The sequence below is a fragment of the Haliotis rubra genome, unplaced genomic scaffold, assembly GCF_003918875.1.
Source record: "Haliotis rubra isolate DU_JTF1 unplaced genomic scaffold, ASM391887v1 Scf344, whole genome shotgun sequence".
NCBI lineage: Eukaryota > Metazoa > Mollusca > Gastropoda > Lepetellida > Haliotidae > Haliotis > Haliotis rubra.
In genome coordinates this window covers 693,819-715,592 of record NW_025767018.1, presented here as the reverse complement: position 1 = coordinate 715,592, position 21,774 = coordinate 693,819, and positions in this window count along the sequence as shown.

Below are 21,774 nucleotides of genomic sequence, written 5' to 3'. Positions count from 1 at the left end.
CAAACCCATAATATTGGGGTAGCCTAGTGGTTAAAGCGTTCGCTCGTCACGTCGAAGGCCCGGGTTGGATGCCCTACATGGGCACAATGTGTGAAGCCCATTTCTGGTGGGCGCCACCGTGGTATTGCTGGAGTATTGCTAAAAGTGACGTAAAACTCAACTAAACCATAATACTAGGTTTCTGGCGTGCCCAAGGTAGGTAACTCTGCAAAGTGAACAGCAGTGCCTTGAACGACAGACACACCCGTACGTTCCGTGTTGTCATGTAAAGGGAGGTAATCCTGAGGAGGTGTCATACCACAAGACAATCTATTGCCAAATTGTTTAACTCCTGACATCTTATGTGCGCTCCAATAGTTTATTCAAAACATACCAGAAAACATTCACACACATATACTTGATTGTAGTAAAATGTCTGTGCACCAAATATTATATGAAATCTGGCAATAGATATTTAGTTTACAGTCTGAATTGCAGTACACCAGCGATAAACCCAAAGGTCAAAAGTCAGACCCGTGGAGCCACATTGGCACTATGCCAAAATACAACGTAAAACACCAACAACACGGCATAATTTGTACTCCCTAGTTATAAATCCTTAAAGGTCACATACAAAAAACCCAACATAATTAAGACACAATATTATCACTTATTCATGACATATAATATACATTGCTGCTTATGAAAAATCAAATAAACAAAATTATAAGTGTACAATCGCAAGACAAAAGTGCAATATTTTGTACTTGGGTTTACTTCCCAAGAAACGGAGCATCCGGGATACCGAACCCAGTCAGAGCGGGTGGTTGTGCACTCAAGTGTAACGAAGGCTTTTATTGGCTGGTTCATTTGCCTATGCACTCAGGGCTATTTGTGTGTGTATATAGAGATGATGGGTTTTGTAAATACATGCTCATTTTTGTGTGTAACATTTTGCAGTAAACAGACATCATAACATGTCATGTGTACAGGAATCACACCTGCCTGTCTGTGTAATTGCATAATGCCTTATTTTTCAACTTTATAAGTTGAATTTGCATTCTTGATAATTTGTTAATTTGTTACAGTAAGTCCATACCGAAAGGTATCAAAATCTTCAAAACTGTTTCACGTTGCATGTGACCTTTAAATTTCACCACATGCGATTATGTACACTGTGGTTAGCTGCATGTTAATTAATTTACACGTGAAAGCGAAGCTAGAGAGGAAACGCCAGTTGTATTGCAGAAAACTCATACAGAGGATTAATCAATAATAAGATGTTTTATTAATCACTGTTACCTTGCACAGAGAATTTGTCAAAATTATTTATACATGTATAGGTGTACTAAAGCAGATCTAAATACACCGAATACACCAAATACTCACCTGTGTGAATGCAACGCGTTGTGTTCAAAGGATTAGCTGATGAAATGTGGATTGACTGTTCACTGTTGTCTAACCAAAGTGATTTTTTTTATGGAACCATGTTTATTATGAGATAGGGGTCGCTGACTAGCGAAATATCAAAACGGGAGTGTTGGGGAATCAGCTCGCTTGACCAGAGGGATGACAATACCAACCCACACACAACACAACACCTGAGTAAATAAACGAACAGTTTATTACACAGCCACTGAATCATATTTTACATAATCAGTCAATAATAGTATGGGTTACAATTAATTATTATAACATGTTCACAATGCAATCAGCTTTCAGAGTACATAAACATCACATGTTGAATGGTTCCACATTATTTAAAACGCAATACAATAATTCAATATTCTACACATCACCCCAGTGGGCGTTCATACACTCACAAAACAGCATAGTGCTCACAACGTAATGTAATAGTTAGGGTACCCGACACACTCTATACAATCTATAATAGTCACAAAATAGCGTGGCGTTAATCAGTATTAAATAAATAATCCTAAACTGTAATACAGAAATATATGAAAGGATGCCACGGTCCACATCAACCTGAAGGAAGTGCCAAGGGTAACAAATAGTAAAGAGATGTCCGATAGATTAAAGTTAACATAGAATAGCAATGGTAAAGATTTATCAAAAGTAGAAGACAGTAAAGTAACATACATCGACATGAGGTTGGTTCCTAAGACCACGAAGCCTTCTCCCAAGTGCATCCAAAACATGCTCTATTGATTAAGGTCAGGGGACCTCGATGGCCAGTCCATGACGTTGATTCCAGCGTTTTGAAGGAAATTTCGTGTCAACATCGCGGTATGCGGCCGAGCATTATCATGCTGGAACTGTAGACCTGGGCCATGAGCCGCCATGAAAGGAACGAGTTCAGGGGTGGGCACCTGGTCGCGGTAAGCAGCAGCTGTGAGGTTTCCACGGATGACCAGAAGTCGGGAACGGTTGTTCCCACAGAAAGCACCCCACACCATGCAACTTCCTCCCCCGAATCTGTCGACTTCCTGTACACAACATTGGGCATACCGTTCACGACGTCGTCTCCAGACTATGCCTGCCGTCCGCGAATCTGAGGGTAAACCTGGATTCATCGCTAAAGACGACTCGATTCCAGTCTCTTTGGGTCCATCGGAGGTGACGTTGGGCCCACAGCAGACGTTGACGTTGATGAAACGGCGTCAATATTGGCCCACGATATGGACGTCGAGAATAGAGATTGGCAGCCCGCAAACGATTTCGAATGGTCTGTGAGGACAGTCGACCTCTAAACATCTCAGCCCTGGTTCGTGTAGCCGGCAGAAATCTGTCACGTAGGTGACGTAGGACGATTTGACGGTCTTCTGCTCGTGACGTCACACGTGGACGACCCGACCTTGGGCGATCAGAAGTGGTGCCAGTTTGTTGTAGACGACCTCGCAAGTCATACACAGTACGACGGCTGCATCCCATTGCTCTTGCGACGTCAATAACTGATCTTCCCGCTTGCAACATGCCAACGGCACGTTCACGTTGTACATTTGACAATCGTGGCATTTCAAGTACCGTTAGAACTGTGGTTTAAAAGTGTTTTTTTCAATTCTTGAGGCCAATGCAAACACGTGCATATGAAGAAAACTTCGATGCAAAGATCACGTGATCGACTGCACGTGCAAAACCTGATTTGGCACTAACGTCATTTGCAGGAGGTTTGAGTGGGTTTTGCTAACGTTTTTCTAGAGTCGAAAGATAGGGATCCCAATACGGATACATAGCTGTATCATCAGAGAAAAATTATTCGTTATTTTTCTAATTACATTTTGTGAAGTTTCGTTTTTTGACTCAGTATATATTACGTAATCAAACAATGTCAAGAAGTCCAGATGTTCGCCTACCGGTAATACTCCTTAACAGAATGTACTGGTATTGTGTCATTTTTTTCGGTAGATGTATGTACAAATTATTAGTATCTTAAAAATGCAATATTCAGCCCACCTACTTAGCCGCCGTCCGAGGGTCCAGCCCCAACTCACAAGAAGAATGCTATGTATATACACACCGCCAGGTAGCCCTGTATGGTATTAAAGTATATATGTATGGTCTGCCCGCAGTATCCTGCACCTCATCCGCACATGTCAAGCTTTCTTGGCCATACTCTAAAGCTAATTACAAGCAGCTGACCGACACATGACTGTTGAGGACCATGATAATATTAGTCAGTTTGCTGTTATTTCATATGTATTGCCAATGAGGAAATGAGTCTCATCCTCTATAGCGTCTATACAGAAGGGACACTGTCTGGCTTCAAGTGGTGTGATAGGCCGGCTATATCGCCCTGTTTCTATTTTGAGTGGAAGAGTGCCGCATCTCGGTCTTGAATAAGCTTTCTTTTATACCTGGTCATGGGAATGAAAAGATAATTTTCTGGTATTTTGTCCCTTTTAAATTTCCTATATGTTCTCAATTTATTTCCATTAGAGCAGTTCTTCTCATTCCAGAGACTTTGAAACCAGTTTTCATCATCTAGTATTGCACATTTATGCTTTACACACTCCATGAACCTTGAAATAGGAGTATTAATGGTTGTATTTAAGTCCACATTTATTTTGTTTGCATGGGAAACCATGATTTTCTTGGTCGCTTTGAGCAGGTGAAGATAGAGTGTAGAAGTGATCTGTTTGGGGTTTATTTAGCCTTGTGTAAAGTCTGAAAATCTCAACTCTTTGCTTCGTCATACAGGTTTTCCATCCCATCTCTCCATTTAAAGCTGGCGTTGCGGTTGAACGTTGGACTCCAAGAAAAAATCTACTTGCTCTGTTCTGGATAGAGTTAATACAACTGTAGTCATTAAAACCCCATATTGCTGAGCCATACAGAAGCACAGGTTGTATTAGGTTTTCATACAGCTTTGTATATGTATCATACGTCATACCACCTGCTGATATACACTTTGCTTGAAGACTTGATAAAGCTCTGCCAGCAGATTTGGCTATTTCCTTCACTGTATGTTGTAGGTCCAAATGTTCATCAAACCACAGTCCTAAATATTTATACTTTTTGTCTATCATAATTTCATGTAGCCCACAAAAATATTTACTTTCAGTAACGCTGACATTCTTATTTCTGAAGTGTATTATCTTTGTTTTATCACTGTTGAGGGTTAGACGCCATTTAGAGCACCACATTGACACTGTGGTTAACATGTTCTGTAGTGATTCTTCTCTTGGGGCAAGGAGCACAGTGTCATCTGCAAACAGCAACAATGACACACAGGTGTTATCAACACAAATTCCACACTTTAGAGCATTTATATCTTCCACAAGATCATTTATGTATACTGAGAATAGAGTGGGGGATAAGGAACAGCCCTGCTTCACACCATTGTTTATATTAAACAATGGGCTCATATGACCATTACCCCGCAAAGAACATTTCACATCTTCATACAGCGATCTGATTGATGAATAGATTTTTCCACTGATTCCAGTTTGATATAACTTAAACCACAGACAGTCACGGTTGACATTGTCAAAAGCCTTTTTCAGGTCAATGAAACATGGGAAAGTGTTTGTTTTGCTATCTTTCTGTCTTTGACAATTGTATATAGTGAATATATGCGCTCAAGGCAGCTCCTATTCTTTCTGAATCCATTTTGCTCTTCTGATAAGATATTATGATATCCAGCCATGTAGAGTGTATTTCCTCTGTATGTTGATGGTTTTCTCACATCTGTACTCCCAGGTTTCATTATTGGAATGGGTGGTGTCATCGCGCGAAACCTAATCGGTGACATTCTGAGAATATGTTTTACTCCATCTTCACTAGTCTACCACAGCACTGAGAAAGTCCAAGGGAGCCTCCACACCAGCTCGTAGCTGATCCTTTAGTCTATCAAGCCTGCTGTCAATCTCCTTGTACACACGACGTCGTGGCGGTGGTTTAGCTCCATGGATGAACTGAACAAGCTTGTCTTCTGCAGCTTCTGAAGAACCTTCACCAAAGCTAAGGTGTTTGGATGAGCTCTCATGACGACCTTGTTCAGATGGGACTGCCACCCCTCGAGATGGTTGTTCGTGCGAGGTCCTAGGTTGTCATGCTGGTTCCAGATTCCGACTCTGTGTACTACTCTACCTTCTTTGGACACAATTTGGATTCGCCAAGATTTGAACCAAACTATGCAGAAGTCCCATTTATTTCAACATGTTTCCTTCTCAAACTTACTCAGTACAAAATCTATTGCATGCTAAACAGAAGTAATTAAATTGCTTTTACATATATAGTTCCTGTTGAGAAAGATAGACAAATTGTATTGAAAACAAGCAAAAAGGATACATAAGGCACTGCTTGTGCTGATATGATCAGATAATCTCTAGGAAGTTTTCATAGTGTAAACAGGTTAAACTCATTAGGGTGGAAGTGACCACTTGTGTGTAGGAAAGCGTATCACTGCTGCTCACCTAAAACAACATACTCCGTAGCTATTATTGCCTGTAGGCATTTGTCATTGTAGGCATTAAGAGACCTAACCGGTTAAATTGTTCCATGCATAAAAACTATCCGTCAATACACACACAAAACCTGTCGCATAACCTTAGTTATATTTTTTAATTTTTTACATTTATAGAGCACAACCTGCAATGAAAATGACACAATACTAGAATACATTTCTCTTTATAAAACAGATACTATCTTTTTAAGATCACTGCATCACAATTCATCTCGGTATATTATCGGGTCCGTTTTACACGACTAAATCACCGGTAGGGATACGTGTGCACTGCACAGCTGACTGCTATTTCCGGCGTTGTATACGAGACAATTACACACGGTAATCTTAATCCCTGCATATAAGACAAGGCTGTAGGTGAATTCGTAACCAAAACCGGTTCGTAGACGTGGAAATCCGGTGGATTCGTAGACGGATTGAGCGGTGAATTCGTAGACGTTATTAAAATGGGAAAAGTTCATCCTCAATGATGAAGAAAATCGACGAAAAGTGTTTGCATTTTGTAAAATAAATAAAATATATCAGGTAAGTATGATCGGCGGTGAAAATATCCTTAAATAATAAAATAACAAAATATGCTTCACAGTGGTCCATGTCACAAATTCCGACAAATCATAGGCCGCTAATATTAAATTCAGTTGTGTAAAATTAAAAGATATGTATTAGGTAAGTATCGTCATTCAACGTTTAACTACGCAGACCAGCAGAGAAGTAGCAGAAAACACTTCTTAAGAAAACACTTACATCTCCCACACAGAGTACTTCGCAATCAAAACAACTCACCACTTCCTAATTAACATTCACAACAACTCAGTGAAACCTGTTAATCCTCCCACAACAATGAAAACAGTCGGGAAAATCTAGACAAGATACGGGAAAATATTCGTTCACTCTTCAATCACATTTTCTTGTGTCCTCAGCTGCCCTTAGTTTCGTATCACTGAAAACAAAGCATACGGGAAAATATTCATTCACAATTTCCTTGAGTCTTTAGCTGCCCTTAGTTTCGTATCACTGAAAACAAAGCATAACAACTTCGTTATAAACATTCTAAGTAACATCTAAGTAAAAATCAAACTTAATATACACTATATATTCAATTATTTATACACGTCTACGAAATCACCGTCTACGAACCGGTTTTGGTTACGAATTCACCGCGTCTACGAACTGGTTTTGTCTACGAAATCACCGTCTCCCTAAGACAATGCCTAGCAAAAAAATTAGAACTGAATAGGTAAATAATCTTTTCTAGCGATGTTTAATTGTCTTTTCTTGGTATGTTCGTTCACGCGATGCGATATGATGTATTGCCAACATTTCGACTTGTTTTTTACAAGAGGAGGACACACAAAACAAACACGACGTAGAACTGGCTTATAAGGTCCCGACCTCGCTAATACCAATTGTGTCTAGTGATCTGTCTGTTGTAACGTCTGATCAGCCAATCAGCTTACCTGCTATTTTATCCAAGAATTGAAATTACGATAAAATTAATGAAGAAACCACACTGTATGTGTTACAAAACACAATCACAACTTGAACTAAGACATCATTCTGTCTCGACCATGTCCAGCTTTGGAAGTGTCAAGTCAGAGAGATAAATCAAGCTGTAGGGGTCACTGTCTGTTTGCTTCATAAAACAGTCGATGGAAAGTACGCTAATACTTCCTCGAGGGGCTCCTTTAGTGGTTAGAACTGACTATTTCACTTGGTAGGGTAGACAGACCACTTCTCTTGGTTTGAAGTATAAAATTAGAGAAAGAGAGAAATTAATTATCACACACACACACACACACACACACACACACACACCTCTTTGTACATTAATCGTGCGTGTGTGTGTGTGGAGAGGAGGGGGGGTGGGGTGAGGGGGGGTCATTGACATTGAACATGCTTCTCCATAAAAATCATCACCCCTGCAATTTGTCACAAGTTAAGACACAAGTTAAGTGTACAACAGAAAAACTTACAGGAAAACAACTGGTCTCCTGCCTTGAATCGAAGAGCACCCAGTTTCTTTATATAGACCGTCGTTTTATGTGTGCAGCGCGGAAAGCCGGGACGCCGTACTTACAGCAACTAACGCTTTCAATGTTGTTTTTTGACATTTGGGTCATTATTCCGATTCTATGAATTCACGCGATGTATTAAGACGCTCAGGTACACGTGACCAGTCACATGACGAAACGGGCCGGGGTGGTTTATAGACCCGTATATTGAAAAGTAATCAATTCCTACCCCTTGCTTCCAGTCTCTATTTACTGTCGCCATTTGCGTGCAAAGCGGGGACGCCCAACTCAAAGCCGTCGCCCCAAGGTATGCATTAGTGATGGTTATACAGTGGCAGATCCAGAGGTGGGGTGCGGATCGAGGTGCGCAAGAATCTTCCCTGAGGAGCATTTCCCAAAAACCTTTGGACTTCATGATTTATGTGCAACCCTGGATCCGCCCCTGTTATGTCATATGTACGTCCTACTAGAATACGCGGTTTTACCCGGTTAGGTATGGTATTTTCCCTTTTTTATGATGTGAAAGGGAGGTAACTCCAGTTTTGTTGACGTACGTTTGGCTCGCTCAGAATAAAGAAGAATGATTTACTACCAGGGGCAGATCCCGAGGTGAGGTGCGGAGGTTCGCAAGAATTTTACCTGAGAACATTTCCCCCTAACCTTTGGACTTCTTGATTTATGTGCAACCTCTCAACCTCCCACCCTACAAAGTCCTGGATCCGCTCCTGTTAGCCTGTGTATTTCCTACTAGAATACACGGTTTTTCCCGGTTAGGTATGTTATTTTGCCGGGTTTGTATTTTTAAATGATGTGAAAGGGAGGTAACTCCATTTTTGCTGATTTTTCATCTTTGGCCCAATGTAACGCTCGCTCAGAATAATGAAGAATGGTTTACTACCCAAAACGTGTTGAGGTTTATTTATATACAAATGATACAGCAACAGAGCTGTCACATATTGCATGTGATGACAAGATTACACCGTGAATGACTTCGAAGGTAGTTCATTCGATAACCTCTGCTGGAGTTGTGGACCATCGTGTTTTGTTATGGTAGGGGAAACCTTAATTCTGCCTATTTTGCTATTAGCCGATCGGGCTATATTGGAACATTTTTCTAATTATTTCACAAACTATCAATTGCCGCACGAAATGGTTTTATATGATCAGAGAGATGAATAGTTAATGGACCTCCTCAGATTGAAAAAAATAAGTTTTTGGACAAAATGGAAATTTATAGCATATTCAGGAAAAGATGTTTCATTAAGAACACAATTTTGCATATATATTCCCTTTGAATACTAAACCTGAATATCTATGTCATTACCTTTCAGTGAAAATTGTAAAAAAAATATTATAAGACTTATATTTGATTAGCAATTTCCAAACTCCTGTGAGGAAAATTCTCAAAAAGGGTTTGAATGAAAACCTTAGGACATCTAAACTTGAATGATGTTAATATCCTCATGCGGAAATGCACCACTTCAAATATATTTGAGAAACATCATAATTATAGGCCGATGTGCCTATAGCAAAATAAGCAGAACAGCCTATAATATCTTATTTGGCTATTAATAGGTCAATCTGTAGGTTTCCCCAACCTGTTGTTAGTTGTACTGGCTGCCGAATAGTTATCGCCACATTTTAGTGGTATTTACAAAATGGGTTATAGCTAAAACGGCACCACGCCAAAACGGTACTAACCAAAACGGAACCAAATTGGCGAAGACGGAACTTTGACTTGGCGACAACGGAACCTTGACTTAGCGAAAACGGAACCTTGACTTGGCGAAAACGGAACCATAAAATTTTAGCTCTAAATTAAATGTATAAATAAAACTTTACGTTAACTAAGTGCTCAACGATAATGATTTAAAATGGATACTTGCTGTTGACATGGTTGACTCTTCCATTCACAAAGGCGAGAGGCACATACTCCTAGCTACTGACCAGCAGTTATCCATGTTAAGCAGGAGCAGACAATGGTTTGTAGATGGAACCTTTAAAATTGTACGGGCTCCCTTCTACCAGCTGTTGTCTGTTCATGCTTTTGTGAGATCTGGACAAGATGCAAAGATGTTGCCTCTCGCGTTTGTTATCATGTCTCGTCGACGTACATCAGATTACGTGAAGGTGTTTCGTCGTTTGCTGGCCATATTACCAAGGGAACCTGAGGTGAAGACTGTCATCTTGGATTTTGAGCTAGCAACGTGGAAAGCTCTTGCGAAGGTTCTACCTGCCGTCCGTCTTCGTGGATGCCTTTTCCACCTAACTTAAGCGGTCTGGAGAAAATGCCAGAATTTGGTCTGCAGGTAAATTGTGTTTTATTTATACTTATCACTTTTATTTATTATGTATTTATACATATATTTCCCTAAATTGTTTTCCCTTATTTTTCCAGATTGCCTACCAGAAGGATGATGCCGTACACAAGTTTGTTAGGAAACTCATGGCCCTGCCGTTTTTGCCTTCGGAATACATTCCGAGGATGTTTGCCAAGATTGCGGACCGGGTGGAGAGACATGGACCACTGAATCAGCTGATCATATATTTCAGGCGTCAGTGGATGGAGCATCAAGTTTCGAGCCATCTACGTGGAGTGCTTACGGCGTGACCATCCGCACCAACAACCACGTCGAAGGTATATTATTATTAGTAATAGTAGTATTATAGTATTATATATTAAAATAAGATTTTGTAATAAAAACATGAATTGTATAGTTTTATTTATACAGTATCCCATATTATTTCAGGATGGCACCGACAGATGAATGGCAAGGTTGGGGAGCAAGCTCTGGGTATTTATAGACTTATACCAGAGCTACACCGAGAAGCTGCCCTCCTGCAGATCCAGACACGCCTAATCTTGGAGGGGAGACTCAGGTCTTACCTAAGGAAAGCTGCAACAGCACGTCAGGAAGAGATCTTTGCCGTCTGGAGAATGTACAAACGAACAGACCTGACACTCAGCCAGCTGCTCTCCAGGTGTGCCATGATCCACGGACCAGTCATCCAATGAAAACGTGATGCAGAACGTGATGAACTGTTATTGATGCGATAAACTGATCGTGTTAAATAACAAACAAAAAAAACTAGTAGTGTTTTGGTGTTTTTTGAATAATGTGGTTCCGTTTTCGCCAGAGAAAATTGGTTCAGTTTTCGACAGAGTGATTCCGTTTTCGCCAATTGCTTTTTGGCACCGTTTTGACGCGGTTCCGTTGTAGCCTGCACCCCACAAAATTACTCCGTCGTTCGTTAAATTAATGAATGATAATTATGATACTTTATTAGCTATTCACTGATGTGTCCATCCCGTTCACTGCCGCCGTGTGTTGAGTTTTGGAAAACATTTACCAGGGCTCGGTTTAAGAGATATTAACCTACTTGCACCAGGTGCAACCTAAGATAAAGACCTAGCACCAGCCAAGTTCCAGTTGCAACATAGTGTGTTTCGGTGCACATAAACATTTCTGTGATGTAGTACCCATGAAACCATAGCAACACAGGGACACAGCTGATCCCTGTTTACAAGAGCTGTCATAGCTGAGACGTGTCTATGAATAGCTATGTTTTGGTGCCATAGCTATTCAAAGGTTAGAAGAAAAATGAGCTGACATATTTATGCTAATAATTTTAGATTTATTGTTTATTTATTTCTCAAACTTGACTGGCACCTTGTGCAAGTTAGGCTTATAACTAGGTTGCACTTTGTAATATTGGGTTGCACAAGTGCAAGTAACAAAGCACTAAATCAGGCCCTGTTTACAGTCTGAGGTATGTTATAATGGCACATGGCACATCATCAAGTTGTGGAAGGCCTCTGCTGCTTGTTGTTATAAGTGGTGTTCTTGCGGAAACATCTCCAGGAAATGTGTGTACGTGATGAATAAAAGTAACAACTCCTTTATTTTTTCACATCCACAGGTTAATGATGGAAGTAGAAAACCAACCACAGAGTCCTGGATCTGTTACTGAAACATGTGTTATAATACACCATGAGAGAAACCTTAGGGAAACAGATGATCACAAGGCACCATCTGTTACTGAGACACTGGAAACAGGTGATCTCAAGGCACCATCTGTTAGTGACAAACAGAAAACAGGTGATCTCAAGGCATCATCTGTTACTGACACACTGGAAACAGGTGATCTCAAGACACCGTCTGTTACTGACACACTGGAAACAGGTGATCTCAAGACACCGTCTGTTACTGACACACTGGAAACAGGTGATCTCAAGACACCGTCTGTTACTGACACACTGGAAACAGGTGATTTTGAATGTGGGAAAACATTTGCACGTTCTGTTGTTTTGAAGAAACACATGAAAAGTCACATTGAAATCAAGTGTATTGTGTGTAAGAAAACATTTTCACGATCATATAGTCTGCAGACACACATGAGAATTCACAGTGGAGTGAAATCTTACAGGTGTGATGAATGTGGGAAAACATTTACACGATCACATTCTCTGCAGGTACACATGAGGATTCACAGTGGAATCAAGCCTTATCAATGTGTGGTATGTGACAGTACGTTTAAACGATCAACTTGTCTGCATAAACACATGAGGATTCACAGTGGAAATAAACCTTATAAGTGTGTTGAATGTGGGAAAACATTTGCACGTTCCGATGTTTTGAAGAAACACATGAAAAGTCACATTGAAATCAAGTGTATTGTGTGTAAGAAAACATTTTCACGATCATATAGTCTGCAGACACACATGAGAATTCACACTGGAGTGAAATCTTACAGGTGTGATGAATGTGAGAAAACATTTACACAATCCAATATTTTGAAGGAACACATGAAAAGTCACATTGGAATCAAGTGCATTGTGTGTGAGAAAATGTTTTCACGATCAGACACTCTGCAGATACACATGAGGATTCACTGTGGAATCCAATCTTATAAGTGTGTCGAATGTGGGAAAACCTTTTCACGATCAGACACTCTGCATAAACACATGAGGATTCACTGTGGAGTCAAATCTTATAAGTGTGATGAATGTGGGAAAACCTTTTCACGATCAGACACTCTGCATAAACACATGAGGATTCACAGTGGAATCAAGCCGCATAAGTGTGATGAATGTGGGAAAACATATTCACGATCAGATACTCTGCGCATACACATGATGAGTCACTGCGCAATCAAACCTTATAAGTGCATTGTGTGTGAGAAAACATTTTCACGATCATATAGTCTGCAGATACACATGAGGATCCACAGTGGAATTAAGCCTTATAAGTGTGATGAATGTGGCAAAACATTTACACACCTAGGTAGTCTGAAGGCACACATGAGGATTCACAGTAGAATCAACTGATTGAGTTGAGTTGATGGATTTTTCATCAGTGTACCGAGTTCAACAGATAAATGATGGATCAGTCAACATGTTGTCGGTTTCTCAATTAATTCAGTCATGGGTGTATGTGATGTAGAGATGATACTATGTTAACAACACGAGTGACTAAATGTTGGTATTTCCCGAGCGAGAAAAATACACCCAAATCTACTTTCAAACATAGGCTGGCTACCCGCCGCCGCATTGTCCATGACAAAGTGATATTTTGCCCTAGGGCATCGTATGAAAAGTATGAACCCCGATATGTTCGCCCTCGTAGGTAATAAAGACCATTTCTTTTGGTAGGGTAGGGCAGACCGTTTCTTTTGGTAGGGTAGGACAGACCATTTCTTTTGGTAGGGAAGGGCAGACCATTGCTCTTCAGAGGGTAGGACAGACCATTTCTTTTGGTAGGGTAGGACGGACCATTTTTGGGGGGTAGGGTAGGGCAGACCATCGCTCTTCAGAGGGTAGGACAGACCATTTCTTTTGGTAGGGTAGGAGAGACCATTGCTCTATCAGTGCAGCAATTCTCGATATTCATGTGCCATATAGATATGTTGGACAGGGAAAAGTATGGAAGCTTCATGCAATTATATATTTTTTCTGAGAAGTTACATGTATATACAGTACATAAATCACAGATTTGCCCAGGGCACATGCTTCTGACTTCTCCTATGAACAACAGACACCCCCTGTGTTGTCATGTAAAGGTAGGTAATTCTAAGGAGGTGTCACACCACAAGACAATATTTTGCCAAATTGTTTAACTCTTGACATCTTACGTGCGCTGCTATAGTTTATTGAAAACATACCAGTCCTGTATGCCCCAAAACTGTAGACATTCACACACATATACTTGATTGTAGTAAAATGTCTGTGCACCAAATATTATATGAAATCTGGCAATAGATATTTAGTTTACAGTTTGAATTGCATTACACAAGCGATAAACCCAAAGGTCAAAAGTCAGACCAAATTGGCATTATGCCAAAATACAACGTAAAACACCAACAACACGGCATAAATTGATTGCCTAGTTATAAATCCTTAAATTTCACCACATGCGATTATATACACTGGTTAGCTGCATGTTATGTAATTTAATTTACACATGAACGCGAAGCTAGAGGGGAATGGCCAGTTGTACTGCCCAAAAACTTCCTACAGACTAGTATTAACCGATAATAAGTTGATTGGTTAATCACTGTTGCCTTGCACAGAGAATTTGTCAAAGGTATTTATATATATATATGGACATTATGTGTGTGTGTGTGTGTGTGTGTGAACTAAAGCTGACCTAAATACACCGAATACACTCAATACTCTCCTGTGTGAAAGCAACGCGTTGTGTTCCAAGGATTAGCTAATAAAATGTGGATTGGTTGTTCATTGTTGTTTAACCAAACTGATTTGTTTAAAGAACCATGTTTATTATGAAATAGGTGTCGCTGATTAGCGAAATATCAAAACGCGAGTGTTTGGGAATCAGCTCGCTTGACCAGAGGGATGACAATACCAACCCACACACAACACAACACCTGAGTAAATAAACGAACAGTTTATTACACAGCCACTGAATCATTTTTTACATAATCAGTCAATAATAGTGTGGGTTACAATTAATTATTATAACATGTTCACAATGCAATCAGCTTTCAGAGTACATAAACGTCACATGTTGAATGGTTCCTTATTATCTAATATTCCACACATCACCCCAGTGGGCGTTCATACCCTCACAAAACAGCATAGTTCTCACAACGTAATGTAATAGTTAAGGTACCCGACACACTCTATACAATCTATAATAGTCACAAAACAGCGTGGTGTTAATCAGTATTAAATAAATAATCCTAAACTGTAATACATAAATATATGAAAGGATGCCACGGTCCACATCAACCTGAAGGAAGTGCCAAGGGTAACAAATAGTAAAGAGATGTCCGATAGATTAAAGTTAACATAGAATAGCAATGGTAAAGATTTATCAAAAGTAGAAGACAGGAAAGTGACATACCTTAGTGAACATACTAGATCGATATACCTATTCAAACTATCGCAGACAATCACGTTTACAGATAAAACGTACGATAACGTTGTTATTGTGAACTTGAGATTGTGTCGTTTAGTTTGACCGAAGCATCGACAGCCAGTCGCGAGTATGCCGCGAAGGTACATACAATGTCTTGTACATGTCATATGATATTGGTTAAACTTTGTCCAGTTTCCCCGTTTAATAGAAACATGACACTGAAACAAACTGATCATTAGGTAGACGCACACGGAGTATAATACCCGGAAACGCATTATTTGTAAAGATTGTTGTGACATCGTACTAGTTTCTTTGTACAGGTTTAGATGTATGAGATATTGTTCATATGTGTGGATATCTCCAGAAATATTCCACGTATGAAGTAACTGCCTGATATTATACTTATAGTCGGGTCAATATGGCAGGCAACCTAACAAAATTACAACAAATGGTTTCTTGGTGACATTGTCTCCTACAAGGTATGCTTAACAACAGGTTGAGTGAGTGAGTGAGTTAGTTTTACGCCGCACTCAGCAATACTCCAGCTATATGGCGGCGGTCTGAAAATAATCGAGTCTGGACCAGACAATCCAGTGATTAACAGCATGAGCATTGATCAGCGCAATTTGGAACCGATGACATATGTCAACCAAGCCAGCGAGCCTGACCACCCGATCCCGTTAGTCGCCTCTTACGACAAGCATGGGTTACTGAAGATCAATATTCTAACCCGGATCTTCACACATGGAACCCATGTGGAATCGAAACAGAATCTTTGGTGCGACGAGCGAACGCGCTTTAACCACTAAACTACCCCCGCCGCCCCAATTTTGAATATAGCAGTCTTGCCTGGGCTAAACTTTTCATGTTCTTGTCCATTTGGGTATCATCTCAAGATCTGTATTGAGCAAATTACTTACAGAATGATCATCTATAACAACATATCATGTGTCGTGAACACATTTGTTTGTTGTTTAACGCCGCACTCAGCAATATTCCAGCTAAATGGCGGCGGTCTTTATATAAGTGAATCTGGACCAGACAGTCCAGTGATCAACAGCATGAGCATCGATCTATGCAACTGTGATACAATGACATGTGTCAACCAAATCAGCAACCCTGACCACCCGATCCCGTTATTCGCCTCTTACGACAAGCATGCGTAGCTGAAGACCAGGATCATCTCGTCAGTAAGTACTGTTTTCACCTGTCATATGGAGCCATGTTCAGTATTCATTCGTGATCCTATCATTCAATAACATTATGATGATGTCAGTTGCACAAATCATTGACTAAACTTGAACCAAACTTGTATTGTGTCATTTTTTTTTTGTAGATGTATGTACAAAATATTAGTATCTTAAAAATGCAATATTCAGCCCACCTATAGCTACTTAGCCGCCGTCCGAGGGTCCAGTCCCAACTCACAAGAAGAAAGCTATGTACATACACACCGCCAGGTAGCCCTGTATGGTATTAAAGTATATATGTATGGTCTGCCCGCAGTATCCTGCACCTCATCCGCACATGTTAAAGGTCACATGCAACTAAAAAATCAAACATAATTAAAACACAATTATCACTTATTCATGACAAATAATATACATTGCTGGTTACGAAAAAATATATAAACAGAATTATAAGCGTACAATCGCAAATCGAAAGTGCAAAATTGTGTACTTCGGTTTACTTCCCAAGAAACGAAGCAGCCGGGATACAGAACCCAGTCAGAGCGGGTGGGTGTGCTCTCAAGTGTAACGGCTGGTTCATTTGCAGATGCCTTCACGGCTAATTGTGTGTATATATATAGAGAGAGATGTTGGGTTTTGTAAATACATGCTCATTTTTTGTGTATAACATTTTGCAATCAACAGACATCATAACATGTCATGTGTTTAAGTATCACACCTGCCTGTCTGTGTAATTACATAATGTGACAGAGACCGAACTCGGGCCATAAATCAATGCATTTTGTTTATGGTGTATAGCCTGATTGGTGTTAAGTTCAAATTGCATGTGGTCAGTGATAACAGCTGTGGATTGAATATTGTCATTAGCAGACAGGCAGGCAGACACACAGGTGTCAATAAAACAAGACATTGAGTTTTGTCTGTGACAACGACATATCTATATCACAGTTAGAAATTCTGTCAACGCTAAATAATGACATTGCTTTTAAGTATCGAACTGAGAAAGTGTCTCGGTAAGAAGATCGTGTGGTGAAATAGACAAATGAAATTATATAAACAGTTAATTTACTGTCATAACATATAAAAAGCTCGCGCCTGTGAGATATCAACAAAACATTAGAAAAAATAGCTCACACCAAAGCCTTCACCGAGTATTCACCCGACAACCCGCTTCCAAGCTGCGCGAACCTATTTACTTGCGCACGTGCTATGAGCGCAGCCCAGCTGTTGAAACCCGTTTTCCCCAGAAAAGTCTGGGGAAAATTAGTGAAACGTTTGAACTCCGATTTCGCACGGTTTTTTTCATCGCGTTATTTTTCAACTTTATAAGTTGAATTTGCATTTTTGACGATTTGTTTCGGTATGTCCATACCGAAAGGTATCAGAATCTGCAAAGTTGTGTTTACGTTGCATGTGACCTTTAAGCTTTCTTGGCCATACTCTAAAGCTGATTTCAAGCAGCTGACCGACACATGACTGTTGAGGACCATGATAGTATTAGTAAGTTTGTTGTTATTTCATTTGTATTGCATTACTGTATGGTTAATGTATTCAAGGTTTAATAATTGATATATGTATAAACTCCTTGTTATAACCCATATCCCACCAAAGTGCTTACAATACTAGATTATCACTGGATTATCTGAAAGAATCGGAGCCCCGCAGCAAACAAATACCCTCTAAGTGCTGCTTACGTACGCGTGTGTGTCTGCGAGCGTGCGTGCGTGCGTGCGTTTGTGTCCATCCACGTCATATCCAGTTTGAATTTATCAAATGATACAAGAGCAAACTAAGCTGGGTAGCTAACGTCAAAATAAATACTGGAAAAAAATAGTTAGGGATATATGTAAATTTTGAAATTATGAATAATGATCTATTTATTCATTGACACTCTGATAAAATATCAATCTTAAAAATACCAATATCCCCAACTTATTTTGTCCAGTATATCTTACAACAGTTATCTTCGAGGCTGGGCGGTAGGGTAGCCTTGTGTTTAAGCGTAGACTCGTCTTGCGGAAGACCCGGGTTCGATTCCCCACATAGGTACAATATGTGAAGCCTATTTCTGGTGCTCCTTGCCGTGATATTACTGGATTATTGCTAAAAGCGTCGTAAAACCATACTCACTCACTCACTCAATATCTTCGAGATGGTGAGTGATGATCAGGCAAGGTAATTCTCATTGTCAAATTTATGAACAATGCACGCGATATATATGAAATATTTGACAAAGTAGATGTTTTAACTGAAACTTAATGGGGTGAATGAATTTAGTTATACTCGCCATTAGTAATATTCCAGCATTATCACAGCGGGGGACACCCGAAATGGGCTTCAAACATTGTACCCATGTGAGGAATCGAACCCGGGTCTTCGGCGTGACGAGCGAACGCTTTAACCACTAGGCTACACCACCGCCCTTGAACACTGAGAAAAGCTCCTGAAACTACAAGTATTTGTGTCATTTTCAAACTACACAACTCTGTTGAATATCGTCCACTGTAAACTTACTGAATGATCACATTTTGAATTTGAAATAAGAATTGTACGAGATACATACAACATTTACAACTGAAACAATGGTGGAGTAGACGGACCCATGAAGCGCTTGGGTAGATTTGGTCTTCAAAAACCCATGCTTGTAGCAGGCGACTAATGGGATCAGGTGGTCAGCCTCGCTGACTTGGTTGATACATATTGATTTTGTACATGACATGCAGGAGGGGGTCACTGTTACTCAGGCATACCATACAAACAACAAATCCTCAAAACTGAACTCGGGCGCTCTTGCAGCTGATACGCGAGGTTTGTTTCCATTATAAACGATTGGTTTTCCATTACAGATGCTTTTGTTTCGGTTTTAGAGGATAGCTGGAACATTGCTCACTCAATGCGGCGTTAAACAACAGACAAAACTTCGAGAAAACTTCACCTGAACCAGCCTGTTGAGATAGGTGGTGAGTTCGAGCGGCGGCAAGGTATTTCAAGCGAAACCTCTTAGGGACCGTTCATAATTTATGGCTAGGGGGATGATGATGATTTTAAGGGGGGTGTTGATCACCTATATTGTTCTGGGGAGGTGTGTGTGGGGGGGTGGGTCAATTTTGTACACATGTTGAGGGGGGGCGGCAGCAAGTTTGTACATAAAAATATTGTTCAAATTATGCTTAAAAATATGGGAAGGGGACATGCAGAGAGGGGGTCAGTTACTCTGTACATACATTTTAGGGGTGGGGGTCATTCACATTGTACATGCTCCCCTATAAAAGTCATCATCACTCTCCCCACCCTCCCCAAAGCCATAAGTTATGAACGGTCCCTTAATAGACTTGCTGTCCGTTATTTTAGTGAATGGACAGACAGACAGAAGACAGATAGATGGTTTTATTATAGTCTCAAGTCAAGTACACATAAAAGTATATTAAGTTATTAAATTTACGTAAATTTAAAATGGCTTTGCAGATTTTGGCACTTACATGTACAACGCTTGGGTTGGCCAGGATAAAACATAGCTTAACAACATCACTTTGTACATTAAAATCAGGCACTCATCATTACATTTAGGTAAGAAGATCTTCACGGACGTCATTATAAACTGGACATTAAAGTAAAACATGTATATCATCCACATAGTCGGTACAGTTAAAACACACTCTCTCATTGACGGGAAGGTTCGTATAGCGCCCAGTTTCAAGCCTAATCGGCGCAACCTCACATCTGAATACGCCAAGCCCTCTCTGCAGTGCTAAAGCCCTAAATAAAGCAAGTCTAGATTCCCTCAGGTTCAGTTCTCTGGTCTCCCTGGGGCTCATTTTCAATTTAAATGAGCTTGTTTGGTACCATCAAAATTATATATAAACTCTGTCAAAAAAGAAACGCAACCCCTGTATTTTAGAGATTTTGATCTGAAGTTTTAAGACGACACAGCATTTTTATTATTTAAGACAGAAGTCTGAAATTTGGCAGAATAATAACCAAGATGGGCATGTTTAAAATTGTCATTTCAAAAGTCATCTCACAGACACCAGTTTGTCACCAGGGGGGCGTCTTTCTCAGTATCTCGTATGAGCACCACGAGCTGCAATCACTGCACGGCATCTCCTTGGACAAGAACGGATAAGACGCCGGATTCTTTCCTGGGGAATGGCTCTCCACTCCTCCTGCAGTGCAACGCCGAGCTGTTGCAGCGTCTGTGGCGGCGGCTGACGTTGACGTACGCGTCGACCCAGAGTATCCCACAGGTGTTCAATAGGGTTGAGGTCTGGTGATTTAGAGGGCTATGGCAAGACATTGACGTTGGAATTCTGCAGAAAGTTCATTGTTGCGTGCAGTATGAGGCCGGGCGTTGTCTGGTTGAAAAATCTGTGTCTGTTGGTCAATAATCGGGAGAAGGTGAGGCTGTAATACGTGGTTGATGTAACGTTGGGCTGTCAGGTTCCCTTCAACGATCACCAAGTCTGATTTCTGGTTGTATGAGATGGATCCCCAAACCATAACGCTTTCTCCGCCAAATCTGTCCCCTGTCGGACGCAGATGGGCGCAAAACGTTCATGACGTCTCCTATACACACGTTTTCTTCCGTCGTGATGTTGCAAAAGAAACAGGATTCATCAGAAAACCAGATGCGCCTCCAGTTTTGTAAAGTCCATATCCTTACGTTGTTGCACCACCTGAGTCGTCGGCGGAGATGTAGGGGGCGTAGTACAGGTCCAACAACTGGTCTACAGGCACGTAAACCCGCTTCTTTCAGACGGTTCCTAATCGTTTGAGCTGACACTCTCCTCAAACCTGGTATTTGTGTGGCAGTCACGGTTGGTAGGGCATGCCGATTACGCAGGTGATGGACCCGGATGTACCGATCTTGAAGGGGGGTCGTGATTCTTGGCCTTCCACTTCTCGGGCGATCGTTGGTCAAATTGAAGTTGTTGTAGCGGCTCCAAAGTCGGGATATCGTTGTTTTGTGAACATTTAGGTGCCGTGCAACAGTTCCAAAACTTTCTCCGGCGAAACACGACCAATGGCGATATTTCGGTCGGCAGCACTCAATCGTGGCATTTTTCACACAGCTTTTCATGCGACAAATGAATGAATATAATACGAAAGCACATGGGCTTTTATACACCCCTACATTAACTGCCATTTTCATGATTTGCATGTGGTTTTTTTGTGCGAAGTCACCATGAGGGTCATTTCATGCGTTGTGACGGAATAAGCAATAAAATACACTTATGCGTACAAATGCAGTTTTTTGGATGGTAATCTTCATTAATTACGTGTATAAT